The sequence below is a fragment of the Heloderma suspectum genome, chromosome 7 (genome assembly GCF_057233095.1).
Source record: "Heloderma suspectum isolate Gila_16-S chromosome 7, 16-S_ref, whole genome shotgun sequence".
Taxonomy (NCBI): Eukaryota; Metazoa; Chordata; class Lepidosauria; order Squamata; family Helodermatidae; genus Heloderma; species Heloderma suspectum.
The window spans coordinates 54622762-54639644 of record NC_139464.1 but is presented as its reverse complement, the minus strand read 5'-3'; the positions used below and the strand labels follow the sequence as shown (position 1 = coordinate 54639644).

General features: G+C 42.7%; 1 pseudogene; it reads right to left on the bottom strand.

Annotated features, from left to right (window-relative positions):
- Positions 1-10072: 10072 nt before the first annotated feature.
- On the bottom strand, positions 10073-15746 carry LOC146339816 (parapinopsin-like; annotated as a pseudogene).
- Positions 15747-16883: the final 1137 nt, after the last annotated feature.

The following is a 16883-nucleotide window of genomic DNA, read 5'->3' as shown; positions in this document are numbered from 1 at the left end:
TCTTTTAATTTCATGGCTACAGTCACCGTCTGCGGTGATCGTGGAGCCCAAGAAAATAAAATCTGTCACTGCTTCCATTTCTTCCCCTTCTATATGCCAGGAAGTGATGGGGCCAGATGCCATGATCTTCGTTTTTTTTAATGTTGAGTTTCAAACCAGCTTTTGCACTCTCCTCTTTCACCCTCAACAAGAGGCTCTTGAGATCCTCTTTGCTTTCTGCCATTAGGGTGGTATCGTCTGCATATCTGAGGTTGTTGATAATTCTCCCGGCAGTCTTAATTCCGACCTGTGATTCATCCAACCCGGCGTTTCTCATGATGTACTCTGCATATAAGTTAAATAAGCAGGGCAACAATACGCAGCCTTGTCGTACTCCTTTCCCAATTTTGAACCAGTCAGTTATTCCATGTATGGTTCTTACTGTTGCTTCTTGACCCTCGTACAGGTTTCTCAGGAGACAGGTAAGGTGGTCTGGTACTCCCATCTCTTTAAGAATTTGCCACAGTTTGTTATGATCCACACAATCAAAGGCTTTAGTGTAGTCTAGGGATGGCGGAGAATTTCTCCCCGAATCTTCAGGGGGCCGAGCGCCAACGCATTCGGCCCCCCGAAATCGGCGGTGAAATTCTCCGCCACCCCCCCGGGATGGGACTTACCTGTGGCGAATGTCCCTCCCGGTGGCGGGTCCCGGCAGTGGTTCGTTGGCCTTTCGTTGGGGGCAGGGGCGGCAGCCAGTCTTCTGATCAGCTGCCACCGCCGCCATTACAAAGTGTAAAAAAAAAAAAAAAAACGTGATAGGCTACGTAACGATTAACGTAGCCTATCACAGCTAGATTTCCAAAGTCAGCCATGATAGGCTACGTAAATCGTTACGTAGCCTATCACGGGTGACTTTGAAAAGAAAAAAAAAGCGCGTACGCAAATGGCGGCGCCCATAGGCCGCCGCCATTTGCATACGCGCTTCTTTTTTTCTTTTCAAAGTCACCCGTGATAGGCTACGTAACGATTTACGTAGCCTATCATGGCTGACTTTGGAAATCTAGCTGTGATAGGCTACGTTAATTGTTACGTAGCCTATCACGGGGTTTTTTGTTTTTGTGTTTTTTTTACACTTTGTTTCGCGGCCGGGGAGACGGGGCGCTTCTCCCCTGCCTGAATTTCGGCCAGGCGAGGCGGGACAGCTCCCCCTCCTCGCCTGAACTTCGGGGGGAGAAGCAAAGTGCCTCCCCCCCACCACAAAGCACCCCTGTGAAAAGGTAAGTGACTTTCGTACATCCCTAGTATAGTCAATGAAGCAGAAACAGACATTTTTCTGGAATTCTCTTGCTTTCTCCATGATCCAGCGAATGTTGGCGATTTGATCTCTAGTTCCTCCGCCTCTTCAAAACCCGGCTTGTACTTCTGGAATTTCTCAGTTCACATACTACTGAAGCCTAGCTTGTAGGATTTTGAGCATAACCTTGCTGGCATGTGAAATGAGCGCAATGGTACGGTAGTTTGAACACTCTTTGGCATTGCCCTTCTTTGGAATTGGAATGTAAACTGACCTTTTCCAGTCTTGTGGCCACTGTTGAGTGTTCCAAATGTGTTGGCATATTGAGTGCAGCACTTTAACAGCATCATCTTTTAGGATTTTAAATAGCTCAGCTGGAATACTGTCATCTCCACTAGCTTTGTTGTTACTAATGCTTCCTAAGGCCCACTTGACTTCACTCTCGAGGATGTCCGGCTCAAGTTCAGTGACCGCACTATCATGGCTATCAGGGACATTCAGATCTTTCCTGTATAGTTCTTCTGCATATTCTTTCCACCTCTTCGTAATCCCATCTGCTTCTGTTAGGTCCCTGCCTTCTTTGTCCTTTATCATGCCCACCTTTGCACAAAACGTTCCCTTGAGATCTCCGATTTTCTTGAAAAGATCTCTAGTCTTTCCCATTCTGTTGTTTTCCTCGATTTCTTTGCATTGCTCATTTAAGACGGCCTTCTTGTCTCTCCTTACTATTCTCTGGAACTCTGCATTCAGTTGGATATATCTTCCCCTTTCTCCCTTGCTTTTCACTTCCCTTCTTTCCTCAGCTACTTGTAAAGCCTCATCAGACAGCCACTTGGCTTTCTTGCATTCCTTTTTCTTTGGGATGGATTGAGTTGCTGCCTCCTGAACAATGTTATGGACCTCTGTCCATAGTTCCTCAGGTACTCTGTCTATCAGGTCTAATCCCTTAAATCTAATCCTCACCTCCACTGTATGTTCATAAGGGATATGATTTAGGTCATACCTGAATGGTTTAGTGGTTTTCCCTACGTTCTTCAATTTAAGCCGAAATTTTGTGATAAGAAGCTCATGATCTGAGCCACAGTCAGCTCCAGGTCTTGTTTTTACTGACTGTATAGAGCTTCTCCATCTTTGGCTGCAAAGGACATAATCAATCTGATTTCGATATTGACCATCTGGTGACGTCCATGTGTAGAGTCGCCTCTTGTGCTGTTGGAAAAGAGTGTTTGCTATGATCAGCGTGTTCTCTTGGCAAAACTCTATTAGCCTTTGCCCTGCTTCATTTTGTACACCAAGGCCATGCTTCATAGAATCATAGAATAGTAGGGTTGGAAGGGGCCTACAAGGCCATCGAGTCCAACCCCCTGCTCAATGCAGAAATCCAAGTCAGAGCATCCCTGACAAATGGCTGTCCAGCCTCGTCTTGAAGGCCTCCAGTGTGGGAGAGCCCACCACCTCCCCAGGTAATTGGTTCCATTGTCGAATTGCTCTTACAGTCAGGAAGTTTTTCCTGATGTTCAGCCGGAATCTGGCTTCCTGTAACTTGAGCCCATTATTCCGTGTCCTGCACTCTGGGATGATCAAGAAGAGATCCTGGCCTTCTTCTCTGTGACAACCTTTCAAGTACTTGAAGAGTGCTATCATATCTCCCCTCAGTCTTCTTTTCTCAAGGCTAAACATGCCCAGTTCTTTAGTCTCTCTTCATAGGGCTTTGTTTCCAGTCCCCTGATCATCTTTGTTGCCCTCCTCTGAACCCTCTCCAGTTTGTCTGCATCCTTCTTAAAGTGTGGTGCCCAGAACTGGACACAGTACTCCAGATGAGGCCTAACCAGTGCTGAGTAGAGGGGAACTAGTACTTCCCGGGATTTGGAAGCGATGCTTCTATGAATGCAGCCCAAAATAGCATTTGCCTTTTTTGCAGCCACATCACGTTGTTGGCTCATATTCTGCTTGTGATCGACAACAATTTCAAGATCCTTCTCGCTTGTAGTGTGGTTGAGCCACGTATCCCCCATCTTGTAACTGTGCATTTGGTTTCTTTTTCCTAGGTGCAGAACTTGGCATTTATCCCTATTAAATGTCATTCTGTTGTTTTCTGCCCAGCACTCCAGTCTATCCAGATCACTTTAAATTTTGTTTCTATCTTCCAAAGTATTAGCTATCCCTCCCAATTTTGTGTCATCTCAAATTTGATCAGCATTCCCTGCACCTCCTCCTCCAAGTCATTCATAAAAATGTTGAAGAGCACTGGGCCCAGGACTGAGCCCTGCGGTACCCCACTCGTTACCTCTCCCCAGTTTGAGAAGTTCCCATTGATAAGCACTCTTTGAGTCCGATTCTGTAGCCAACTGTGGATCCACCGGATCATTGTTTCATCTAGCCCACTTTGAGCTAGTTTGCTCATCAGGATATCATGGGGCACTTTGTCGAAAGCTTTGCTGAAGTCGAGGTATATGATGTCTACAGCATTCCCACGGTCTACAAGGGAGGTTACTTGATCAAAAAATGAGATCAGATTTGTCTGGCAGGACTTGTTTTTGACAAATCCATGTTGCCTTGCCTGTTATCCCGGTGATTTCTTGATTTCCTACTTTAGCATTCCAATCCCCTATGATGAAAAGGACATCTTTTTTTGGTGTTAGTTCTAGAAGGTGTTGTAGGTCTTCATAGAACCGATCCACCTCAACTTCTTCAGCCTCAGTGGTTGGGGCATAGACTTGAATTACTGTGATGTTGAATGGTTTGCCTTGAATTCGTACTGAGATCATTCTATCGTTTTTGAGATTGTACCCCAGGACTGCTTTTCCCACCCTTTTATGACTATGAGTGCTACTCCATTTCTTCTAAGGGATTCTTGCCCACAGTAGTAGATATGATGGTCACCTGAATTAAATTCGCCCATGCCTGTCCATTTCAGTTCGCTGATTCCCAAGATGTCGATGTTCAATCTTGCCATCTCATGTTTGACCACCTCCAGCTTACCTTGATTCATTGACCTTACATTCCAGGTTCCTAAACAATATTGTTCTTTACAGCATCGGATTTTCTTTTCACCACCAGACACATCCACAGCTGAGTGTCCTTTCGGCTTTGGCCCAGCCGTTTCACGCTTTCTGGCACTACTTGGAAATACCCTCTGCTCTTCCCCAGTAGTATATTGGACACCTTCCGACCTGAGGGGCTCATCTTCCGGCGTCATCTCTTTTAGCCTTGTGATACGTTCCATGGGGTTTTCTTGGCAAGAATACTGGAGTGGGTTGCCATTTCCTTCTCCAGTGCACCACATTTTGTCAGAACTCTCTGCCATGACCTGTCCGTCTTGGGTGGCCCTGCACGGCATAGCTTATGGCTTCATTGAGTTATGCAAGCTCCTTCGCCACAACAAGGCAGTGATCCATGAAGGGGAGCCCCTGGGTAGCTTACCATAATTTGAAGTAATACACACATTACTATCTACAGAGGTGGTTCCCCACAAGATCATTAAGCCCAGAGTCTAAAATTACATAACTGCATTACTGCCCACTGCATTACCTTCAGTGTAAATTGAGAGACCCACCTCTGTTTCTCTTAGCTCTATCAGTCTCTTACTAGTACCTCCTACAAAGCCCTTGGTGTGTTATCCTTTCCTGGGATCCCATGGCTACAGCTAAGCCCTGGACCCTCATGCCATTCCTAAGAGTCAATTAAGTGTGACCTGTTCTCTGGCACTTCACACCTTCCTAAACCTGTCTAGGTAAGAATCATATTTAGACACTACCAGAGGCCCTGCCACCACCCCAGCGGCATATCCTCAGTGTGTGAGGATGTCTGTTTATCACCCAAGGAACTGATCCCTTTTAAGGGATCATTTCTCCTTCCCTCAGAGTGTTGCCCTCTTTCCCCAAGACCCTTCTTCTCCATGACAGCAAAGGAGCCGTCACTCTGGGAGAGGGATGCTGCTATCACATCCCCAAGGCCCTCATCTACCAATCACTTTGCCTCTCTCAGCTTCTCCAAGTCAGCTCCCTCGGCCTCAAGAGAACAAACTTGTTACCTGAGGCTGAGGAGCTCACCGCACTGAGCACACAGCCACGACTACTGTCCAGCAGCCAGACACTCACACACGTGACCCTATGTGCAATACTTCAAATATCCCCCAGCCCTATATCTTCATTGTTTGCATTTTCTTATTATTCTGTGTTTTCATCATTTTGTATTTTCTTATCATGTGAACCTTTCTTATTGAAGGATGGAATAGAAATACCTATAACAAACCTATAAATAAGTTTGCCATGCAAATCCCATGAATAGAACATCATAACTTAAATGTATGAGTGACATCTGCCCTCTCTGTCTTACTTTCCATTGAATATTGTTGCCAGTTGACTAGGCATTTGCTTTTCCAGGAGACTTCCAGAGAAAGTTTCTCCACTTACGTTATACCAGCCTTTCCCAACCTGGTGCTCCCTAGTTGTGTTGGACTGCAACTCCCATGATTCCCAGCAAGCATGGGAATGGCTAGCTGGGAATTGTGGGAGTAGCAGTCCAACACACCTGAAGGGCATCAGGTTGGGTGTCAGGACTGGCTCCCTTGAAACATCAACAGCTTAGCACAGGTTAAAATGAACAGTGAACTCTCTTTATTGCAGAAAGCCAGCAACACAAACAATCCTTCAGAATCCACAGCCCAGAAACTTTACATAGCTTTCAGCCCCAGTAAATCAGATAACCCACATAGTAGCCAGAGACAGGGTCATAAAATCAAGCATTAAGTTCCAAGACAACAAACCAAGCCAGAGCAAGAGTAGGGTCATAAAGTCTGGCAGTTTTATCCAGGAGAGAATCCTAAAGGCACAGGATTCTAGGCTTACAAGAGTTCAGGGTTCAGGCGTATATTCCCAGACAAGGTCCCAAGAGCATGGGAGTCTAGGCAAGCCAAAAGCTCACACTCAGGTGTAGTCCAAGCAAAAGAGTTTTCTGGTAATGGTACCATTCCAGAAAACATGAGACATGGTACCATTCCTCCTATTCCTGCAGGAAAACTTTGTCCATAATCATGAACTATGCCTTACTGGGTGTCTCTCCTCTATTCTCTTTAGTTGCCTTTGTTGCCAAGGTTACAAGCCCAAGTTCCCCTATTCCTCCGTTGAGTCTCTGACATGCTCAGTTCCCACAAAAAGTCTCTCATGCTCCTACACCTCAGGTGTTTCTCCTAAGACCGAATCTTGCTGCAGGCAAAGAGTGTCAGACTACTCCAGCCAGCCTCCCACTGGGAAGCCAGGCAGAACCGAGCTCCCACCCTCCTGACATGCCACAGCCTGAGCAGGCTCTAAATCAGCCCCTTCCATGTCTGAGTCTAAATTTTCCTCCAAGGTCACAGTACCAGGGATGCGGAGAGGCATGAAATTGGGGAAGACTGTATCATCCAATTGTCTTTATTTTATTTTTTTGCCTCATGTTTACTATATTTACCAATATTGGATCCAAGAACACATAATGTTGGGGTTGACTTAAGCCAGTTTTAATGACATGTGAATTTAATGTCAGGTGCATGCATGAATAATGATGGCTACTGCCCAAAACTGTGTAGTACAAGATAAAATTCACGTTTGACACAGGGGGGATTCTATTTGCTCTGAAATGCAGAGTGAAATGCACTTCCACACATGTGGGGACATTCTGCCATTCCCCCCTGGTTCAGCCCCGGTGTCACCTGAAAAGCTGCTCTGGAGGATCCCCTGATCATCTGGAGCCAGTTTTTGCCAGCTGTGGGCCCTGCAGAGTGGAAGTGGGGGAGAGAATTGGCAACATGCATACCATGTGGGAGCAGAAGGGCCTTCTGCTTGGGAAGTAGGTGCTTTGGATCCATGCCTTTGTTGTTAAGTACTTTATACTATTTTGTTGCCTAGCTCAGTTTGTGTAGCTGAGCTCCAGCCATGTGTGGGAACATTTTTACAACACCTTGGTCAGCTATAATAAAGAATAGATTGTCAAAGAGCACAACTGATGTTTAACGTAGCTAATAGGAGATCGCATCATACTTGAATAGGTAGAGCAATCATACAAGCTCACTGAGCAGACAAGCTTTTATACAAAGTATGCCCAAGGATAGATACAAAATAAGGTTAATGCAACAGCTAAGAGACATTGGAAGCACTGTCTAGATTTAAACTCTTTTTCCTTGCATATTTTTATATCAGAGCATCCCGGTCCAATTTGCATTCCACTGTCCTGCTCTGAGTTGCAGAGGAAGAAGCTGTGATTCTAGACTTCAGCGTTTAATAATTTACAATTGTTCACAACTTCGGCCTCAGAGAAGGGCTTCAACAAATATGTGCATGGCATTCCATTTTTCTGAATGTCGATGGAACGTTTCATGTTGATCAGACTTTTCTGCCTGAACACACCTCGAAATTTAAATTGCCAACTGCTTACTACACAAAGGTAATAGCTCTGACTACACATCCCTTCCTGGATGTTTGACCATTCCTTCTGTTTCTGATGTTCAGGTTGTGAGTGCCATTGCTTATGAAGCCAAAATGGAACCACCCATGCAGAAGAAGGAGGTATTAAACAGTCTTAAAGGAATCCCATGTTTTGCAGAAGCACAAAATGGGGTTTATCCAATATAACTTTAACTAAACTCCCATTCATTTCAATAGGTCTACTCTAAGTAGGACTAATATTGGATACAACCCAATGGGCAGTATCCAACACTGCAGCTCCCCTTACGCTATTGATGTACCACTAGCATAAGCAACTGCTACTAGCAGTATGCCAATATTGTAAGCTGGTGTGACGGGGTTCCCCAGAAAACTCAGCATGCCAGCATATGCTATTGGTGTACTGCTAGAGGTCACTTACGTTAGTGGAATGTCAATAGCATAAGCAGGCCAGCTGTGTTGGACGCTGCCCACTACCTTTAAGATGGAAACCATTCCAATGAGGACTAAGTTTGCTCAGTAGCCATGGAATGATGACTGACTGTTGGGGGTGGATAGAAAAATGGAGTGGAGTGGGGGAATGGAATGGAATGGAGTGGCTGGAATCCTGAACAGCAGCACCTCCATGCCCCCCCAACCCCTCTGCAACATTTTGTTGCATACCCCATACACAATATTATCTGATTCATAATACAATATTCCACTGAAGTTTTATATTTACATATAGGTCTGTGTCTTAGTTTAAAGAGCCATGCATTATACCAGGACATCACAACCTCAGTGATCCCAATGAGTATCTATACTATCGAACACCACATCTCCAAAATTGCTCTTTAAAAATGATACTAAGAACCAGGAGGTATGAGCATATCCTTAAATGAGCCAAAATATTACAATAACAACAAGCAAATATAATCACTGAGGCACTGATTCCAGTTTTCCTTCTCCAGTTGTCTACAACAGGCCTGCCACAAGTTTACAAGATGAATTGGGCATTTGCCCCAATTGCCAGGTCAACTGAGAGCACTGCCTCATGGGTGCTAGGCAATCTGGAATTCGTGGTATGCAAGCCCACAGGTTACCTCATCACCATCACATGCTTTCTTGCTTCCCTGGACCTGGCAATAAAGGGGGGGGGCATTTCTGGGATGGCAAAACAAAACTGAAAGAGGACTAACATTAGATGCAGGGCTTGCAGGCAAGGAAATATACCTTTAGATAATCATTAAATTAACTACAGCTGCAATCCTATACACACTTATCTGGGAGTAAGTCCTATTTAATTCAGTTGGGTTTACTTCTGAGTAGACATGAATAGGATTACACTGTTAGTTAACATGGCTCTTTACCAAAAGGCTGAGTTTCTAAATTACTTACAATTATTATTATTAGTAGTAGTAGTAATAAATATTTTTATACTGCCTTAATTTCTAAAAAGCCATCAAGGTGGTGCACAACAAGTTAAAATAATAAAAACTTAAAACAATTTTTAAAGACCATGAATGTTAAAACAAGTAAAACATTATCACTACTTAATTTTAAAAGATGTGTCTTCACAACCTTCCTAAAAACCAGGAGTGGAGCAATAGTAGTTCTTGAGGGAACACATTCCACAGTTTGAGAGCAACTCAGGAGAAAGCCAGTGGAGGCTGCTGTCTCCGATTTCGGTGGGGCTGTGAATTCACTCCAGGTTTCAGTCAGAACTCTAAAAGAGCTATCCAAAGTGCTGAACCCTGTCCCCAAAATGGGCTCCGCACCTTGGATAGCTCCTTCAGAGTTCTGGCTGGTTCTGACTGAAACCCAGAATGGAGTCAAAGTCCCACTGAAACTGGAGCCACGAGCCTCCACTATAGAAAGCCCTTTCACATGTGCCTGACAAACAGGGCTCTGTGGATAATGGTGTCTAAAGAGGGCCTCTCCTACAGATCTTAATAATCAATATCCAGCCCATTTTTAAAACACATCTCAAACAAACTCATTGGACTGGATCCAGACAGAGTGATATGTAGAGCAGATGCATTGAAATCAGTGAAACTTAAGTTAGTCATGACTAACCCAAGTCCCACTGATTTCAATAAATCTACCTTGAGTAGGACTGTGTCTCGATCTAACCCATTGTTTAGAGAATGTTTGGTGTAAGCAAGAAGTCTGTGACATTAACACATGAAAACTGCATCTATTTTAGGCAAATACACATGTGGAAAGCCGCTCATAAAGAGCACTTCAAAAATTCATAAGCAGCACTTCAAAAGTGTATTGTCTTCTGGCATGGATCATATACTAACAAAAAGCTGATGAAGCATGTTATTATCTTTCTCTGATTGAAACTGTACAAAATGTTATGAAACACAGCAAATGGAACATCAGATAACCTATATCAGACTGGAGGCATTTGGTTGTTCGTACAAGGTGATCTGCATTCAACGGGAACTACTGAAGTTGAAATTTCTTTTTCTGTTTTTGTCAGAACAACTTGGCCACAGGTTATAAATTCAACTGCATGCTCACGAAACTGAACAAGAAAAAGGAGGAAAACAATATGATTATGAGTGTTATGGATCCACAGTTAAATAGCATTCCTTTCTAGTATAACTCTAAATTACATCGCAGTATATTCTGTCTGATCTAATTCAGGAATAATATACTTATCGTAGTTATCCTAGGGTCCTTTGGCAATGTCTTTCTATCCGTTCACTGAGGGACAATACATGTGCCTCTTTCAGAATAGTTGCAAGGCCTTTCTATTTGGGCTCACCAGGGTTAAACTTTTAACTCTTTTAGCTGGGCACAATCCACCAGGACATTGTCCCTTGCAAGCCCCATTGAAATGAATGGGAACTGCCCTCGGCTGAGATATCAGTTTGCACACAAAGCAAAAATAGTATGACTGGCACAGTTTCCTTTGCTTTTTTTGTGACTTGGGAAAAGCCAAATTTAGCCATTCAACAGTGGGATCCTATACTGGAGGAAAAGGGTTTTATGCCACCTGAAGCCGAGTCTTTATTCTCTGGTGGTGACTGCCTCCAACTACTATGTAAAGCTACCTAATTTGGCTTCTATTGGCTTTTTAATCCTAGTACACCTTCTAAAATTATTTCCAGTTTTGTTACTATAAGAATTGTCTAGCTTCTCTCTATTTCAGTTTTCCACCTACTAAGGAAACGGTGTGTTTTGACTAAGGACTGAGATAGATCTGGGTATCAGCTGGATTTTATATTTTCAGAAATGGGGAATCAACTATTGTGGGTTTCTTCATCCCAGCAACCTAGATGAAACTAGCAACCATCACAGCATCCAGCAGAGCCTAATCTGAATGTCTGCAACCTTCTCCCACATTCTGTCTTAAGACTGAGTAAATGGAGACTCCATGACTTCAACATCAGACAACTTTCCCCCCTCCCCCTTTCTTTGGTTACCATCTAGCCTGATGAAGAGTTTTAGAGAACACAAAAGCTAGGACACTATTTTGTGACCTTTGGGCTGACCTAATAAAGGTATTGCCTTAATATGGATTTTGAGATATCAGTGGTTCAGGTAGAAAAGGGGTAGAAAACCCGTGGTCTTCCAAATGTCACTGGACTCCAGCTCCCATTATCCCCACTCATCATGGGGTTGCGGTCCAGCAACATTTGGGGAGGGGTGTGGGTTCCCCATCCCTCAGCTAAACTACTGGTTTATCACGCATTCCGGATACTACCAAATTTCAATGGAATTTCACATTCTGACATCCAAATCCAGTGCCCAGACTAATTTTTAATAGTACCGCCACTTAATTTTTTAGTCTTGGAATTTCCTGTTGAATAGGAGTTTCCTGGCTGAACAAAAAACGAAGAGAAGCCTAACAGATTGCCAACCTAATCCATGTTACACATTTGAAAGTACAAATCTGTGAGGTAAGTTGGGATGGTTGCAGCCAGAGATGAAATGTTCAGTGCTGGATCAATGATGACGGTGAGTGCAAAGACAGTGTATGGTAACCAGCAGATAAGAAAAGTTGCCACCATCACAAGCACCATAACTACAGCTCGAAACTCTTCTTCTGCACTACTTTTTCCTCCCATTTGTTCAATTTTCTGATTTAGCTATTAAATCAAATCAACAACATTAGCCACTCTGTTAAATATATACATCAATTCCATGAGTTATGGGCTCATGCGCATCATTCCTCTATAATATATACAGTAATCTTTATTGATTAATGCATGCATGTCGTGCACCTTATATAATGTGCATGAAAACTAACGTTTTCCAAAACGCTATAGCTCTTATTGTTTGTTGGATGTCTCTTCTGTTAGCATAGTATGTCCTTGAGCTGCTGTTACCTTGTTTCGTTTTTCATTATGATTTTATACCTGTTGTTTTAAATGCTGCTGCACTTTGAATATATGATGCAAAGTACTATGAGGGCCTGTGCAGGACACTGATTTCAAATAAACCCAGGATGCATATACAAAGCTGTTAGGACAAGTCTTACAGAAGTGTATTTCTATGTGATGAAAACACACAAAAAAAGCAAAGAAATTACTAATTCTTTCTGAATGGTATCCTAATGGGCAGCTATATAAGGGCGCAATCCTGTGGGGATAGGCAGCCGCCTCCAAACTCATAGGCGATCACCTATCCAATGCAGGGCAGGAGAAGCATGGAGGGGATGGTTTCCTCCACACTTCTCCTGCCCTGCATTTGCAGCTAGGCAGCCGACTTCAGCTCCTCCTTGGATGACCATATTTTATTTTATTTTGCACTTGAACTAAAAAATCCAAATCTTTCACACGTTCACAAACAACCCTGCAACATAATTAATTTGTTTTTAAAAATGCACAAGTTGGAGACCTCTCTAGAATGTGTTTCCCGAAACAATTCTAAAGCGAAGTGAAGCTCACATCACTTTATGCCAAGGCCTACTCTAAATTTAGTTTTCAGTTCATCAAGTAAAACACCTGGAGGGAGCATCAGACAGGGTCTTTGCATCAGACAGCCCCACTTCTTCTCCCCTCGGGAGTTGCTGTGTTCTTACTGCTGGAGAGGGTGTAGATGGGCTTGCCTCCAACTGATTCTCTTGCACTTAGACAGGCCCCTCATTGTTTCCCTGAATCTCTGTCTCCTCCCTCAGCTCTTTGTACTCCTCCCCTTCAAATTCAGAGTCAGTTCCTACAGTCTTTGTCAGTCTGTCAGTGAGCCCAGTCCTGACAGATATTTGAAAAACTTAGTCATTGGCTATATGGTGATATGTACATATTTTTAAAGCACAGTGTTAAAAGTCTTCACAAAATTTTGCATAAAGATCTTAGCAAAGTAGGAACATGGCAACAGCCAGCCATCCTTTGGGATTTCATCCTTTGGGATTTCATCCTTTGGGAAGCCAGGCATCCTTTGGTATCCTTTGGGATTTCCAGGCATCCTTTGGGATTTCATTTATATTATGCAAAGTTATGTATGCATTAATACCAATAACAAATTGGCTTGGTGACAGAAAAGTATGGGATGCAATTTATCAGCAACTAGAAACACACACACACACACACACACACACTTGACTGCCTACCCCATGCAGTGACCTAATGAGAATAAAGAAGCTGCACAGGAAGTATACAATCAGATAACTGTAGTTGCTGCAAGATCTTTCTTCCCAACCAATAGACCATGAGGTCTGGACTCCTTCAGGACCATAAGAACTCCAGCCAAAAAGTGGAACCACAGTCCAGAAGAGACAGAAAATCCAGCTAAAACCAAGTAACTGGTAACCTCTCTTAGTACTAATTTGGAGAGTTCCCAGAGGTTGACATAGCACATTGTATCTTTCATAAGCTAAAATTGTCAGGGACCAGAGAGAAATGATTCCTGGAAAATATCGAGAAAGGCCAAAATGCTAGGAATCATCAAACCATAATATGTCAAATTTCAGCACTGTTTCTCAAATTTCACAGGGACTGCTGAAAGAACTTCAAATATCTAATTTGTAAGCACAGGGAGCTTCCACTGGAAAAAAAAAACAAGCATGAAAAAAACCAAACCCTTTATGAAACCCCTAAGAAAACACTTTTAAAATAGAGATATTGAAGCTCTATGCAATATCCAGATTTTTCTCTATTGATCCTTCCTACTAGGCAGCCATGGTACAATGTTCCAATCAGAATACTCAGAAGTAAACCCCACTGAGTTTAATGGAACATACTTCCTATTAAGGCTGAAATCCTATACCCACTCACCTGGGAGCAAACTCTATTGGTCTCAACAGGACTTACTTCTGAGTATTAACATTCGAAGTCCTAAACAGTATTAACATTAACAACATTAACATTAACAACATGGCCCGGTTGGACTCCACCAGGGAAAGAGCCTTCAGTGTGGTGGCCCCCTTCCTGTGGCACTCCCTGCCTTTGGAGGTCAGGCAGGTGCTAATGTTGTGTTCCTTTCGGCTCCTCCTGAAGACACTGCTATTTCGAGAGGCCTTCCTTGAGTGACCAGCCACGGGTTATTAAATTCAGCCTTATTGGAATTTGTCATTTTAAAATGTTTTAACTAATTTAACCTAGTGTTTTATTCTTTTAGCTTGCTGTTCACTGCTCTGAAATCTTTTGATGTGGAGCAGCATATAAATATTGTAAATAAAATAAATAAATAAATAAATAAATAAAATAAACATTCAACGCCCTAAATGGCTTACAGCCAGGTTACCTGAAGGGCACTCTCCTCCCATATCTATCTGTCTGGACCCTAAGATCAGCTTCAGCAGTCCTTCTCCAGGAACCCCCACCAAAGGAAGTGAGGTGGGTGTCTACCAAAAAAAGGGCTTTTCTCCTGTTATGGAATGAACTTCCCAGAGAGGGTTGTCTGGCACCTACATTGTGCTCTTTCCTGCGCCCAGGTGAAGAACTTTTGATTTTTCCAGGCATTTTAGTCTTTTAGTTCTGTTGTTTTAAATCTGTTATTGCATTTTAAATCTTTGCATTGCTGCTAGGTTTTATTTTGGTTTTACTTTTATACAGTAGTTTTAAAGTTTATATTGTATTTTATGCTGTATTTTGTGGTTTTAATTGTTCTGAACTGCCCTGAAAGCTTCAGCTATTGGGTGCTTTAGAAATGCAAAAAATAAATAAATACACATGTGTGCTATGTGTAATCTGAAAATTGCAGCTGTGCAACCCAGTCCTATCCATGTTTACTCAAAAAGAATTAATCATAACCATAATGATTCCAGTGGGACTTATTCCCAAGACAGCCTGCATACTTTCACATGCTTTTGAGCACCTGCTTGGAAGTAACATTGAAATCAGTAGATTTAATTCCAAGAATGGATGGAATCAGGTTGCTTCAGAAATTTTATAAAAAGCTTACAGTTTTAATCTACATATATGTCCTTATTTGGGAGTAAGTACAATTAAATTCAATGGAATATATTTCTGAGTAGACATAAATAGGACTGTGCTCTCGAATCAGTGCCCCTATCTTTATTTGCCAAATATTTTTTAAATTCCTCTTAATTTTTTTTAGCCACAACGCTTGTTTAGTGTAACATAATAGAACTCGAAGATCTCACATCAACTGTCAATCAAAAGGGAACTGCACATTTAGCTTTTTATTGAACTACATTGAGTTTATGCTAAGTTTGGTATTTTTAGCTGCTGCTGTTTCAGTCCTTGTTCTAACTGTATTTTAAATGTATGTACTGATGATAATGACAATAATAATAGCAATAGTAACCCAGTTATTTTGCTTACCAAAATAATTGACAGCAAATCTCTGGAAAGTGCAGAATCTCCGGCCCAAAAAGAAATATCCATGGTAGTTTGTCGCTATGACAATAGTGGTGCCACAGAGGGACATCATCAGATCTGAAAGGGGGAGGTTAAGAATGAATATGTTAGTGGGGTTATGGAGCTGAGCATTCCTCAGAGTTACAGCAAGAACCAAAAAATATTAAATATTGAAAACAAGGCTCTGAGAAACATCAGGAAAGCCAAGGCACCATATCCAGCTCTTGGGAAAATCATAGGACTCCCTGTAGTACTCTCAGATGGTTCAGCTGCAAGAGAAGTACCATTCCCCATGATGGTTAGACTCAGAACTACAGGTTTTATTATAATACCTAAGATAAAATATGATTCATTTTCTAGACAACAGGGATCTTCTAATTCTACAACTACGTGGAGTGTGTGTGTTTTTTTAACATTTTGAGAGGTAAGTCCTAGGATCAGAGCAACAGCTGTTTTCTTTTTCCATGGTGTCTTTGTTGCATTCACTGAGGAGTAATAAACAATTAAGTCTCCTAATAAGATTACACAGAGAATAATAGCAATCTCCCATTGACAGCGTATCCCACAAATGAGTTCACAAGCAGCCTTTATTATACTAATTTTCAAAATGGAATATTGGTTTGAGACAGGACTAAGACTGGGCAGCCCCAAATTATAGGTTTGTCGACAGCATCCCCTAGTTCCCACTTACTTTTTGTGTGAGAGAGTTGCAATCCTATCTGGATCGACGGTTGCCTCTGACCGCAGGGGCAACTGCCTATCCTGTGCAGGGCGGGAGGACAGGTGAGGAGCAGATCTCCTCGTTCCCTGTGCCCTGCTTTTGCGGCTAGACTGCCATTTCAGCTGTCTAACCACAGGACCTCAGAGTGCGGGAAGCAGCAGCCAGACAACACATAGGATGTGTGTGCCGGCATTTACAACTTCCCCATCCCGGGGAACGCCCCATTTTCACCGCTCCATGCTCCTCTTATAAGCACAGAGTGCGGGGCTGATCTGCACTGCCTATGAGGCAGTGCGGGAGGCGGTGGAGGTAGCTTCTCAGGGAACTGACCAATCCTATGGATGTCTAGCCACTGACTAGCGGCCATAGGATTGCACCCAAGGAACCATCTGGTTCTTTTATATTTTATGACACAAACTAGCATTTCTGATGAAAGGGGTTTTTAAGAAGTGTAAATGCATTTTCATGAGAGTAAATGCATTTTCATGAAAGAGCGCAGGTAAATACCAGATCTGATATTTCTTGATAGCCTGAGCTTCCTTTTGGGTACAAAATAATGCATTCATTTCATAGTGCAGATGAGAATGTCATAATAATGGATTGGATGCAATGTTAGTCCTGCTTAGGTTTGACCCATTGGCATGAATGAGACCTGAGTCAGATTAACGTTAGATAAAATCCAATCAGGGTATGGAATGTTTTGGGACCTT